This window comes from Rutidosis leptorrhynchoides, chromosome 4 (assembly GCF_046630445.1).
Source record: "Rutidosis leptorrhynchoides isolate AG116_Rl617_1_P2 chromosome 4, CSIRO_AGI_Rlap_v1, whole genome shotgun sequence".
Lineage (NCBI taxonomy): Eukaryota > Viridiplantae > Streptophyta > Magnoliopsida > Asterales > Asteraceae > Rutidosis > Rutidosis leptorrhynchoides.
In genome coordinates, this window is record NC_092336.1 from 500,680,848 (window position 1) to 500,695,539 (window position 14,692).

A 14,692-nucleotide genomic window follows, 5' to 3' on the forward strand; every position below is an offset into this window, starting at 1 on the left:
CAAATGTGGTAGCCGATGCCTTGAGCAGGAAGGATAGAGAACCCATTCGAGTAAAATCTATGAATATAATGATTCATAATAACATTACTACTCAAATAAAGGAGGCGCAACAAGGAGTTTTAAAAGAGGGAAATTTAAAGGATGAAATACCCAAAGGATCGGAGAAGCATCTTAATATTCGGGAAGACGGAACCCGGTATAGGGCTGAAAGGATTTGGGTACCAAAATTTGGAGATATGAGAGAAATGGTACTTAGAGAAGCTCATAAAACCAGATACTCAATACATCCTGGAACGGGGAAGATGTACAAGGATCTCAAGAAACATTTTTGGTGGCCGGGTATGAAAGCCGATGTTGCTAAATACGTAGGAGAATGTTTGACGTGTTCTAAGGTCAAAGCTGAGCATCAGAAACCATCAGGTCTACTTCAACAACCCGAAATCCCGGAATGGAAATGGGAAAACATTACCATGGATTTCATCACTAAATTGCCAAGGACTGCAAGTGGTTTTGATACTATTTGGGTAATAGTTGATCGTCTCACCAAGTCGGCACACTTCCTACCAATAAGAGAAGATGACAAGATGGAGAAGTTAGCACGACTGTATTTGAAGGAAGTCGTCTCCAGACATGGAATACCAATCTCTATTATCTCTGATAGGGATGGCAGATTTATTTCAAGATTCTGGCAGACATTACAGCAAGCATTAGGAACTCGTCTAGACATGAGTACTGCCTATCATCCACAAACTGATGGGCAGAGCGAAAGGACGATACAAACGCTTGAAGACATGCTACGAGCATGTGTTATTGATTTCGGAAACAGTTGGGATCGACATCTACCGTTAGCAGAATTTTCCTACAACAACAGCTACCATTCAAGCATTGAGATGGCGCCGTTTGAAGCACTTTATGGTAGAAAGTGCAGGTCTCCGATTTGTTGGAGTGAGGTGGGGGATAGACAGATTACGGGTCCGGAGATTATACAAGAAACTACCGAGAAGATCATCCAAATTCAACAACGGTTGAAAACCGCCCAAAGTCGACAAAAGAGCTACGCTGACATTAAAAGAAAAGATATAGAATTTGAAATTGGAGAGATGGTCATGCTTAAAGTTTCACCTTGGAAAGGCGTTGTTCGATTTGGTAAACGAGGGAAATTAAATCCAAGGTATATTGGACCATTCAAAATTATTGATCGTGTCGGACCAGTAGCTTACCGACTTGAGTTACCTCAACAACTCGCGGCTGTACATAACACTTTCCACGTCTCGAATTTGAAGAAATGTTTTGCTAAAGAAGATCTCACTATTCCGTTAGATGAAATCCAAATCAACGAAAAACTCCAATTCATCGAAGAACCCGTCAAAATAATGGATCGTGAGGTTAAAAGACTTAAGCAAAACAAGATACCAATTGTTAAGGTTCGATGGAATGCTCGTAGAGGACCCGAGTTCACCTGGGAGCATGAAGATCAGATGAAGAAGAAATACCCGCATCTATTTCTAGAAGATTCGTCAACACCTTCAACAGCTTAAAATTTCGGGACGAAATTTATTTAACGAGTAGGTACTGTAGTGACCCGAACTTTTCCATGTTTATATATATTAATTGAGATTGATATTTACATGATTAAATGTTTCCAACATGTTAAGCAATCAAACTTGTTAAGACTTGATTAATTGAAATATGTTTCATATAGACAATTGACCACCCAAGTTGACCGGTGATTCACGAACGTTAAAACTTGTAAAAACTATATGATGACATATATATGGATATATATATATAGTTAACATGATACTATGATAAGTAAACATATCATTAAGTATATTAACAATGAACTACATATGTAAAAACAAGACTACTAACTTAATGATTTTTAAACGAGACATATATGTAACGATTATCGTTGTAAAGATATTTAATGTATATATATCATATTAAGAGATATTCATACATGATAATATCATGATAATATAATAATTTAAAATCTCATTTGATATTATAAACATTGGGTTAACAACATTTAACAAGATCGTTAACCTAAAGGTTTCAAAACAACACTTACATGTAACGACTAACGATGACTTAACGACTCAGTTAAAATGTATATACATGTAGTGTTTTAATATGTATTTATACACTTTTGAAAGACTTCAATACACTTATCAAAATACTTCTACTTAACAAAAATGCTTACAATTACATTCTCATTCAGTTTCATCAACAATTCTACTCGTATGCACCCGTATTCGTACTCGTACAATACACAGCTTTTAGATGTATGTACTATTGGTATATACACTCCAATGATCAGCTCTTAGCAGCCCATGTGAGTCACCTAACACATGTGGGAACCATCATTTGGCAACTAGCATGAAATATCTCATAAGATTACAAAAATATGAGTAATCATTCATGACTTATTTACATGAAAACAAAATTACATATCCTTTATATCTAATCCATACACCAACGACCAAAAACACCTACAAACACTTTCATTCTTCAATTTTATTCATCTAATTGAACTCTCTCAAGTTCTATCTTCAAGTTCTAAGTGTTCTTCATAAATTCCAAAAGTTCTAGTTTCATAAAATCAAGAATACTTTCAAGTTTGCTAGCTCACTTCCAATCTTGTAAGGTGATCATCCAACCTCAAGAAATCTTTGTTTCTTACAGTAGGTTATCATTCTAATACAAGGTAATAATCATATTCAAACTTTGGTTCAATTTCTATAACTATAACAATCTTATTTCAAGTGATGATCTTACTTGAACTTGTTTTCGTGTCATGATTCTGCTTCAAGAACTTCGAGCCATCCAAGGATCCATTGAAGCTAGATCCATTTTTTCTCTTTTCCAGTAGGTTCATCCAAGGAACTTAAGGTAGTAATGATGTTCATAACATCATTCGATTCATACATATAAAGCTATCTTATTCGAAGGTTTAAACTTGTAATCACTAGAACATAGTTTAGTTAATTCTAAACTTGTTCGCAAACAAAAGTTAATCCTTATAACTTGACTTTTAAAATCAACTAAACACATGTTCTATATCTATATGATATGCTAACTTAATGATTTAAAACCTGGAAACACGAAAAACACCGTAAAACCGGATTTACGCCGTCGTAGTAACACCGCGGGCTGTTTTGGGTTAGTTAATTAAAAACTATGATAAACTTTGATTTAAAAGTTGTTATTCTGAGAAAATGATTTTTATTATGAACATGAAACTATATCCAAAAATTATGGTTAAACTCAAAGTGGAAGTATGTTTTCTAAAATGGTCATCTAGACGTCGTTCTTTCGACTGAAATGACTACCTTTACAAAAATGACTTGTAACTTATTTTTCCGACTAGAAACCTATACTTTTTTTGTTTAGATTCATAAAATAGAGTTCAATATGAAACCATAGCAATTTGATTCACTCAAAACGGATTTAAAATGAAGAAGTTATGGGTAAAACAAGATTGGATAATTTTTCTCATTTTAGCTACGTGAAAATTGGTAACAAATCTATTCCAACCATAACTTAATCAACTTGTATTATATATTATGTAATCTTGAGATACCATAGACACGTATACAATGTTTCGACCTATCATGTCGACACATCTATATATATTTCGGAACAACCATAGACACTCTATATGTGAATGTTGGAGTTAGCTATACAGGGTTGAGGTTGATTCCAAAATATATATAGTTTGAGTTGTGATCAATACTGAGATACGTATACACTGGGTCGTGGATTGATTCAAGATAATATTTATTGATTTATTTCTGTACATCTAACTGTGGACAACTAGTTGTAGGTTACTAACGAGGACAGCTGACTTAATAAACTTAAAACATCAAAATATATTAAAAGTGTTGTAAATATATTTTGAACATACTTTGATATATATGTATATATTGTTATAGGTTCGTGAATCAACCAGTGGCCAAGTCTTACTTCCCGACGAAGTAAAAATCTGTGAAAGTGAGTTATAGTCCCACTTTTAAAATCTAATATTTTTGGGATGAGAATAGATGCAGGTTTTATAAATGATTTACAAAATAGACACAAGTACGTGAAACTACATTCTATGGTTGAATTATCGAAATCGAATATGCCCCTTTTTATTAAGTCTGGTAATCTAAGAATTAGGAAACAGACACCCTAATTGACGCGAATCCTAAAGATAGATCTATTGGGCTTAACAAACCCCATCCAAAGTACCGGATGCTTTAGTACTTCGAAATTTATATCATATCCGAAGGGTGTCCCGGAATGATGGGGATATTCTTATATATGCATCTTGTTAATGTCGGTTACCAGGTGTTCACCATATGAATGATTTTTATCTCTATGTATGGGATGTGTATTGAAATATGAAATCTTGTGGTCTATTATTATGATTTGATATATATAGGTTAAACCTATAACTCACCAACATTTTTGTTGACGTTTTAAGCATGTTTATTCTCAGGTGATTATTAAGAGCTTCCGCTGTCGCATACTTAAATAAGGACGAGATTTGGAGTCCATGCTTGTATGATATTGTGTAAAAACTGCATTCAAGAAACTTATTTTGTTGTAACATATTTGTATTGTAAACCATTATGTAATGGTCGTGTGTAAACAGGATATTTTAGATTATCATTATTTGATAATCTACGTAAAGCTTTTAAACCTTTATTGATGAAATAAAGGTTATGGTTTGTTTTAAAATGAATGCAGTCTTTGAAAAACGTCTCATATAGAGGTCAAAACCTCGCAACGAAATCAATTAATATGGAACGTTTTTAATCAATAAGAACGGGACATTTCATAGACTCACTAATGCAACCTAATTCCCTACAACCAATGCTCTGATACCAAATGTGACGCCCCGTACAAAACCATCGTGTACAATTCGTCAACAACAGGATCTTTACTCGGTCGAATACTACATGCTATTTGAAAACCAGTTTTGCATTCATAAAAGATAGTGTTTACAAAGGATAACGTGACACAAAGGTCGTTACAAAGTCATTATTTGAAAATAACATAAACTACGAATGCAAAAGAAAAGTTCCATGATTGAGACATCTCTAAGTAATGCAGCGGAATTCTAGCACAGCAGGTCCTTAACAGCAAGTTTAAACACCAAGACAGCAAGTCTAAACAGCGGAAGCAACAAACCTCTAAGCACCTGAGAAAACATGCTTAAAAATGTCAACAATAATGTTGGTGAGCTATAATTTAAGTTGTAACAGTAATGTAAGGTAGGCCACGAGATTTCAGTGTTCCAAAACAGTATGAAAAGTATATGTTTAACCGTGGGCACTTGGTAACTAACTTAACGTTTATAACCCCCTAAAAGTACACGTGGTGAGTGCGTATGTTTACAAAGTATTAAACACCCATTAAATGCTAGCGCGACTAGCCCGAGTGGGGATGTCAAACCCTATGGATCCATATCTAAGATTCGCGTTCACCGGTTCAAAAACCAATGACTAAACGTTACCGAGCTAAGGGAAAAGTTTATGCCGTTGTATAACCCACACATATATAAAGTTTAAGTACTCGTGCCTAGTATGTAAAATGTAAAAAGTGCATGTATTCTCAGTCCCAAAGTAGTTAAAGTAAAAAGGGATGCTATAACTCACAGTGATAAAAGCGGTAAAGTCGATAATGAAGGTATGCAAGTAGTAAGTCGGTCCAAAATGTCGTCAACCTAAGTCAAAGGTTACTAGGTCAGTATGTTATCCTCATAAGTTCTAATAGTGCATAAAATAAGTTTAAGTGTCATCATCATCATCATTCATCATCGTAAAAGTTAAGTAAGTTCAACAAGTATAGAGGTTGAAACAATAGGCTGAATTTGATCAGCTTCTACGGCCTCTACGTAAATCGAAAAGACGCGTAATCAGTGGCTATGGCTCCGTATGGGAGTCCTTTAGTTGCTGACCAATTTCCAGAACCAAACTCATGTTCGTTTGACCGTGGCGATGGTTTAAGTGCGAGTAGGTCAGAAATTTCAGCACAACGTTAATAGGGTGTAGTGACTTTCGGAAGGCCATAAATCCTAAACCGTAACTCGGATTAAGACGAGGTCTAAACGGAAAATCATTTAATCAAACCGAACTAAATGAAAATTAACTTTCCAGTAGCCCAGGTAGTCTGATCAGATCCCGGAAATAGTAAGAAAGGTGCTCCAGTGGGGTTCTTAGTGCTTGATGCTCATCACGGTTCTCATCCTTGATGCTTGTAGCTTCAAGTGTACAACTCGTTGATGGGTTTGCATCACATTAACCAAGATTATACCATCAATACATAATATGTTAAGACCAAGTAAGAACACAACTCATTTAAGAGTCTTAGATGGATGATGAATCAATGTTACATCATATCCTTAGTCTTAACACAATTACAAGTTACATTTACAACTAAAGCTACAAATTTTACTTCAATCAAGCAAGTATGAACATAATCTAAGTCAAATGAAGTGATGGAACCCTAAGCTAGAGAGTTTGGATCCTTTTCACACAAGTTATAAGGTCACAAAGCTAGAAAGCTTGAACCTTTAGTGTTCTTGAAGAACTTGAAGCATAAAGCTTAGATCTTTAAGTTACATGAAGACCATAAACACAAGTTTTGATCTTTATAACAAAATAATGAGATCATAAGTTAGGAAACTTAGATCCAGCAAAAGATATGAAGATTCAAGCTAGAAATCTTGCATCTTGGTTGTTCTTGAAGATCTTGAAGCATAAAGCTTGGATCTTTAAGTTACATGAAGATTACAAACACAAGTTTGAATCTTTATAACAAAATAACAAGATTGAGGTTGAAAGATATAGATCTACAAAGTAGGTGAAGATTCAAAGCTAGAAAGCTTGAATCTTCCATGTTCTTGAAGGATTCAAATCCAAGTTTGAATCTACAAGATGTAATCAAGATCAAAGCTAAAAAGCTTGATCCTTTATTGATGATGATGAACACGAAAATGATAAGAGAAGAAGAAGAAGAAATTCAAAAACTTACAAGTTTTAGAGTGAGAAAGACTAGAGAGGAAATAAGAGAGTAAGTGTGTGTGAAATATAAATGAGAGCAAGTGTAAAATGGATTGAATAAGACTTGTATTTATAGGTGAATGAGGGTGTGGGTGGGTGGTGATGGCCGTGATTTTCAAGGGGGACAAGGGGGGGATAAACTTTTGCTTTTTGGTTAATGGTTGTCTAAAGTTGGTGCTTATGTTAGGATCCCATGCAACATTAAGGATAATACTTGACAAAAATGCTAGCATGTTCCCTCTAATAAATGGGCATTTATCTTACATATTAATGGGTCACTAGCTATTAATAATTGGGCTAATTAAATAGTCCACTAACTAGTGTAGGGTGGGCTAAGGCCCAACAAGGTAGAAAGTCCAACAAGACTAACTAGTAAGCATAAGTAAATTACTACGCGTAATTAAGCATCCAAAAACCCAAGTAATTATTATTATGAAATAATAATTAAGATTTCGTAGTCAAAATATTTCGATTACGACAAAAGTTAAACGTGTACGCAGTACGCAGTTTGTTCGTAACGTCAAGTGACACTAACGGTCATAAAGGCTTCCGGTGATCAAGTTAAGTATCCTACGTACTTAAATGCACGTTTTAACACATAAATGAAAGTAAGCCATGTGTATAAAGATTCCAGAGTATAAAGTAGCACAGTACGCACAAATATGCAGTTTCGCAAAAATACAAGGCACAAAAACAAGTCGAAAAAGTCTGGTCGTTACACCTATTATTCATATTAGTGAAACGTTTCTTTCCTTGCCCGTGGTTTTTACCCTATTGGGGTTTTCCACGTTAAATCTCGGTGTTCCTTTATTATCGTTTTTCATATTATTACTAGCGGTTTGCTATAATTCGGTGTCGCTTTTCTCAACATTTTCATCATCGTTACCTAGAGCGAATCCTACTTACGATTCCGAAACAGGTTTTTAATTACTTCGACGAGAACAGAGGCGGAAAGATAATGACATCTGAGTTAAAAAACCGGTTGAGGAAGGTCGAAGATGATAAAATTCAGTTATCCGATGAGGAAGCGGACATAGCGGTATGGTCGTCGGATGCGGACGGTAACATAATGTTAGGGTTTGATGATTTTACGAAGATGATGAAGGAAAGTGAGATTGATGAATTGAGAGAAGTGTTTGTTATGTATTAGGTTAAGAATGGGGGTGTGATTACGCCGAAAAGTTTGAAGAAGAAGATGCAGCGGTTGGGACAAGCAGCCATTGGGAATGATTGCAAAGCTATGATTGGGGCGATGGTGTGCTTGATTTTGATGAATTTAGGGTTATGATGACTTAGGTTAAAATTGGGATTATTGGTTGTGTAAAAAATAAACGAGGGAATATCATAAATATTTTTTTGCCACTGTTTATAAGGATGTCATAATATAAATATGAGATTCAAATGTAAAAAGACCATAATGACCATCATATGTACATCATGTGTTTCATTTAACTGGTTGGGACTAACGTTCAGTTAATTCTGGGACCATTCGTGTACAATGTTTAAAACTTAGGACCAACCATGATCGATATAAACATAAGGTCCCATCTTGATATTTGGTACAAAGTTTGGGGACCAACCATGAAATTTTTTCTTAGAACAAAGACTAAAAGAGTTAGACTATCAATCAATTAAAAGTTAAAACCCAAAGTTAATTTGGACCATACTCTCAACTTCAACTTCAACATACTTATTTATTTATTTACTTACATACTAACAGCCACCTTAAAACACGTCGTTCGCTTTAAGAAAACCCCCAAAGCTACGTACATTCATCCCTATAAAAAAAAAAAAAATTCAAACTTCTACTACCTTCTTTGAATTTTCCTTATTTCTTCTCAAAAAAATATACCCGCCGCCATCATCTTCCCCAAACCAGCCACTTTCATCTATCACTTTCACCATTCATGTAACTTTCCAACCAATCACATGTCCTCCATTATTGTATTTGTCATCAATTATTAGGGTTCTTACACCCTTTTCCATTTTTCAGATTGGGGAAAAAATTAGGGTTTCTGTCGCCATCTCCATCGTCATCTGTTATGAACTTCCTGGATTCAATAGAATCGAAAAAGCTCTCGAATCACCTTGAAGTCGTCGAAGAAAGAATCAGACTCGAAGAATGAATCGAATTGAACTTGTATTGATGTTACTCGAGTTATAGCTCCAGATTACAAGAGAAAAGGGGGAGAATTGTGTTTACACACTTACAATTTCATAAGCTGACTTAACCTCTAACCTAACCATTTATTTATACAACTACCATAGAACTAGTCTAACTAACTTGTGAGACTTATGTTTTCTGTTATTGAGTAGTACCAATGATGCACGTGATACACATGTGAGCTTAGTAAAAGGATTATAACAATCCATTCCCCTTAAAATGATTCTTGTCCTCAAGAATCCTTTGAATATTAGAACTATTTCTAAGTCTTCCTGCAAATCAATGATGGTAATCAAATCTTGATGATGATTAAATCTCAGAGAACCAACTAATAGATGTCCTGGCCAAAAGCAAACCACATTCTTAAAGTGGTGAAATTGGTTGTGACCCATCAATATAATTTCCCTGTTGACTATTATGACATCTTTAGAGGTAGATTTTATAACCTCATGGCATCCATGATGAACCCAAAGATTTTGGTCATGGTGAATTTCCCTACCATTTGTATGCGCTGCCATTCTTCTTTGTTTATATCTCCTTTCTTCGCATACTCTTCAACAAAAGGAGTCCAAGAAATGGCATCTTGTGACAACATCTGATCAAAAAGTTCACTAGCATTATCAACACTACTACATTCAAAATACATTTTTATAAGCGACTTACCCACCAGCACATCCAAATTCAACCCTTCTTTCCTATATTTGACATAAACATCCCTACAACCGATTATCTTTTTATGAATTATTTTTTTCCTCTTTGGCCATTTCCATAAGTCAAACTTAATAAGTTTTGGCTCTAATGAGAATAAACGAACTTTCTTTAGAGCAATAATTGTCATAACATCTTCATCATAGGCTTCATAGCCAACATTTTTCAGTTGCAAATAACTGTTTAGACAATTATTATCTACTAAACTAGAATGGTAAGTTCTTGAGTTAACCTTTGTCACAGTTGCAGTCATTTCTTTCCTATTACCTTGATTCGTTCGAACCCTCTGAATGGTCCAACTAATAGTCTCTTCATTCACGCAATCAGAAGAAAACAATATTGAGTATATTAGATCACTTGGTTTGATGCATATATCAATGACAAATTCCTCTCGTAATTCATCACTAATCACAACTATGTTTTTTACAGCCTCTTCTATGACCCGGTTAGGCTCAGTTTCACTACATTCATCGTTATCTTTACAAAGCTTTGAAGAAGATAACTCAAAACATTTGAAGTTCACCACTTTGCTTGGCTTACCAAAAATCTCAGATTCTGACCCAAATTCAATTTTGTTCACCTCATTCGCATTTTCAGTGAAAGGTTTCCTTGAAATTGATCGACTCAATCTACAACTACTTCCGTTTCCTAATCCAACAATTTGCTTGTCGTGCTTCTCCAGCTCTTGAGATGAATATTTTTGAGACAATGTTTCTGCCCTATTAGTATCATGATCTGTAACTTTAACTCCTTCAGTTTCATGTTCGTTGAATAGTTGAGTTTCATCCTTGTCAACGAAATCTTGAATACCCATCACCACCAATTTAGTATCATAGTTCACAACCTGGGTATCATCATCAAGGTTTAACGATTGGTTTTCACCATCAGAATCAATCATTTGGGTGGCAAACTTATCTTCTTCGACCATGATCGTGTTATGAAAAGGAATGGAACTTTGTTGGTTGTATAACTGGTCAGCATTGTCACCTTTGAATGTATTACAAGAAGTTGCAGAAACAGCATACTTATTGTCAAAGATTTGAGGGGTGCGCTTAATCACTGCTAGTGTAGCTTCTTGTACTTTAGCCAAAATATACGCATCATAAAGGTTTTTCGGTTTAAATATGCTAACACCACGCTTAACATCCGGTTGCAACCCCCAAATGAAAATATCAATTACATAGAATTCATCTAATCCCATTTTCTTGAACCAAGAATCAAAGGCTTCATAATAGTCTTGAACTGATCCATCTTGTTCAAGAAAATTAGTAGGTGACATTTTATCAAACACCTTGTGGGCATGATCAGTTCTTGCTAGTTTTTCTTTACAATTGTTATCATCAACAATCAAGCCTTGTCTTGTTTCAGTCATTTCCTACATTTCTTCATTTAACCTCTTTTGTTCAGCTACCATTTGCTTCATATCATCAACGAAGGTGTTCATCAGATCAACCAATTGCTTGATAGAATCACCATCTTCTTGTCTAAATTCTTGATCCATTTTTGTTTCTCCAACAGCCTTCATCAACATAGACCTTTGAACCTTCAATTTCTTGATTTTGATTTTCTCAATTGCCCAGAAAAGTGCTCTGAATACCAATTGTTATGAACTTCCTGGATTCAATAGAATCGGAGAAGCTCTCGAATCACCTTGAAGTCGTCGAAGAAAGAATCAGACTCGAAGAATGAATCGAATTGAACTTGTATTGATGTTACTCAAATTATAGCTCCAGATTACAAGAGAAAAGGGGGAGAATTGTGTTTACACACTTACAATTTCATAAGCTGACTTAACCTCTAACCTAACCACTTATTTATACAACTACCATAGAACTAGTCTAACTAACTAGTGAGACTTATGTTTTCTGTTATTGAGTAGTACCAATGATGCACGTGATACACATGTGAGCTTAGTAAAAGGATTATAACATCATCGTTGTAATGACCACCTTCGCAGCTATCTGTGCCGTTCGATTTGATTTCTGGTATTCTTCCTGTTAAGTGTTTTTATGCTAATGATTAGTAGCTAAGTTCTAATCGATTGTTTCTTTCAGTATTTGATTTTTGCATTGAAAATACTCGATTGGATTTTTGGTTATGTTGTTTTTACATTGAAAATACATTAGGTTATCATTATTGTTTTTCAGTTTTTTCAAAAATTTGTTTACTAAGCTTTTACCAATTCTTGTTGTATTTGGTTGTGATGGTTGTTGGTGACTTGATTGTCATTTCAAAATTGTTTTTATCATCTACTTGGGCTGTCTCAAGTTATTCTATAGGAATTTAATGGCAAACAAAAGCAAAACCCCAATGGTAGTTACTAACAGCATTCTTGCTCTTGCTACTTTCAATTTTCTATTTTTTTTTCTTCATGTAATACTATAAATTTGTCACTAAGTTGTTCACCAAATGACATCTTTTCTTTGTTGTAAGTTTTAGAACAAGGTATATTAGGGAAATCGAAAGTGCTTGGTAAGTATTTTTTTATGCTGATATTCTATTAGGTGCTTATGATTTTTCTTTTGCAGACAAAAATGCAGTGCTTCAGTTAGTTCAATGGACTGATTTTCTTTTGGCTATGTTGCTAAATGATTGAAACACAAATAACTATATGCATAGTCAATATAAGCATCACTCTTATTCGGTTTGCATTTGTATTACCAACTATGTTTAATGATATTTACAGCTCCCAATTGTAATTGACAAAATTCAAATAGAATGTTTAAAAAGGGGTTTTACGAAGATGAATTTGAGGGAGTTAATTCAAGTAATGAGAAGAAATGGGTTCGTATCTTGGCGGGACAACCTATAGATAGGTTGCAGCCATTGCGACCCATGTTCTCTTGCTTGATTCTCTCTCGCTCTCGCTCTCTCTCTCTCTCTCTCTCTCTCTCTCTCTCTATATATATATATATATATATATATATATATATATATATATATATATATATGAGCCTTAAAAGTTGTCGTTTGATGCTTTAAAATGGGTTCTTATCTTGATTTCGTATACTAAAAGTCATCCGGATTTATGTCGTTTTTACATTATGCAATTGTAATCCTACAGTTAGAAAAGTTTGCAACTTGGAGCTTTTTTCGCTTAAAAGATTAGAAGTTTTGAGACCCATCAGAGAAGATGAAGTTCCTCCTATGGTTGAAGATATTTTTAATCATTCTTCTAATCATGGTATGCTTTTTCTTCTTTTTGAACTTTTTTAATGTTTTCAATTTACCTTTTGTGAGTCTGAATGTTTAGACTTACGTGGTTTAATATGTGGAAATTTTATGAGCTTTAATTTTAGCCAAGTCAGGTAACTTTAGATGATTAATTTTGGTGAGTATACTAGGATTTTTTATTTTTGTTGGATTCAGAGTACGTACTCGGTAAAATGCAACTTTGAGTGGCTTTGAATGTTGATTTGATATGTCAATTTTGTTTGGATTTGAAATAAGAATATTGTGTCGTTCATTGCTTAAATCGGATTAATTTGAAGATTATCTCCTAATATTAGGGCGAAAATATCACAAATGTTTGTACGAAGCGATTACAATAAACATATTTGTTGGATTATGTCATGTTAAAGATTACTAATTAAAGTACTAAAGTCGAAGTCAAATCTGTTATCACATTATTGTTGACTGGATTCATGCTCACTATTGTATGAACTATGAAGCATAATATTTATAAATTTTATTATTTTTTGTTATAATTCATTATTATTGACTTAATTTAAATCGATGGAACTGTCATATGTGAGTTTGTTAAAAGTCGTTCCTAGCATCTCGGATTGGTCAGATTGCTTTGCTTTCCCACCCAGTCAAACGGTAAGCCTACTCTAATAATCATAAGTTCAAATTTTGTTGGCACCAAATCATCTGTTCTTAAAGAGCCAAGATATAGACAATGTAGGCTTTATATTAAATGTTTATTTTATGTTCTTGGATATTGCCTTGGCTGCTGTCTTCCTAAAGTGCCTCACATTTGCCTTGAATTTGAAAGTAGTGTCAATTATTTCCCATTTGTAACAGCTTTTGTTGTTTTGTTTTTTTCAAGTTTGTTTTTGGTGGGATGATGTAATTTTGGTTGCTTTTTTGTTGTTGTTTGCATTCTATTATTGGAAGTTAAAGGTATTGTTGTTTTTTTGCATTCTGTTAAATTTTTTAGCGTTCTTCCATTCTTTTTGGTTTATTTCCTCATTTTCTTACTAATTAGAGGTTTTACAATGGGTTATGTGTTTGTTTTCAGATTTTTCTACGGTCGCATTTGGCTAGCACTTGAAGGTGTCAAAGGAAACGACAGTTATTTTCCGTTCATGACATTTTATTTTGTTTGAAGTTATTTTGTTCATGGTGGGTAAAACTTAAACAAGATAGTGGAACAGACAACTAATTTAGAAAATTAGTAAATAGTTCTTGGATGTACATAACTTACTTCACTATATGCTTCTCCCTTTGCCGCAAGTCAACAAAGGTGATTGTTTTCATATTATGTGCTTTGGTACTTGCTATGTGAAATAGTTCATTGTTTCTATTCTTGATTGTAGTATGATATTTGGAATAGCTTCAGACGAGTATTTCGGTATGCCAAGGAATGACTCTTTCACTGATTTGCTGCATCAGCTTCCCAGTATTGGGTCCCTCCAAGAGGCTATTGTTTGATATGTAGCAATTATATTATATATGCGTATTATTGCATTGATGAAGAATCATTTAACCTTAGGTTGCATTGGTGATATTGTTCTATCATTTCGTCAACTGTTTAGTTTCTTAT

The 14,692-nt window shown here is 34.2% G+C and overlaps 1 long non-coding RNA gene across 1 annotated transcript; it reads left to right on the forward strand.

Moving 5' to 3' along the window:
* The first annotated feature begins 12,957 nt into the window (after positions 1-12,957).
* Positions 12,958-14,692, forward strand: LOC139904327 (uncharacterized). Its single transcript, XR_011778737.1, has 3 exons — positions 12,958-13,108; positions 14,168-14,392; positions 14,466-14,692. It is a non-coding gene; the product is annotated as an uncharacterized lncRNA (long non-coding RNA).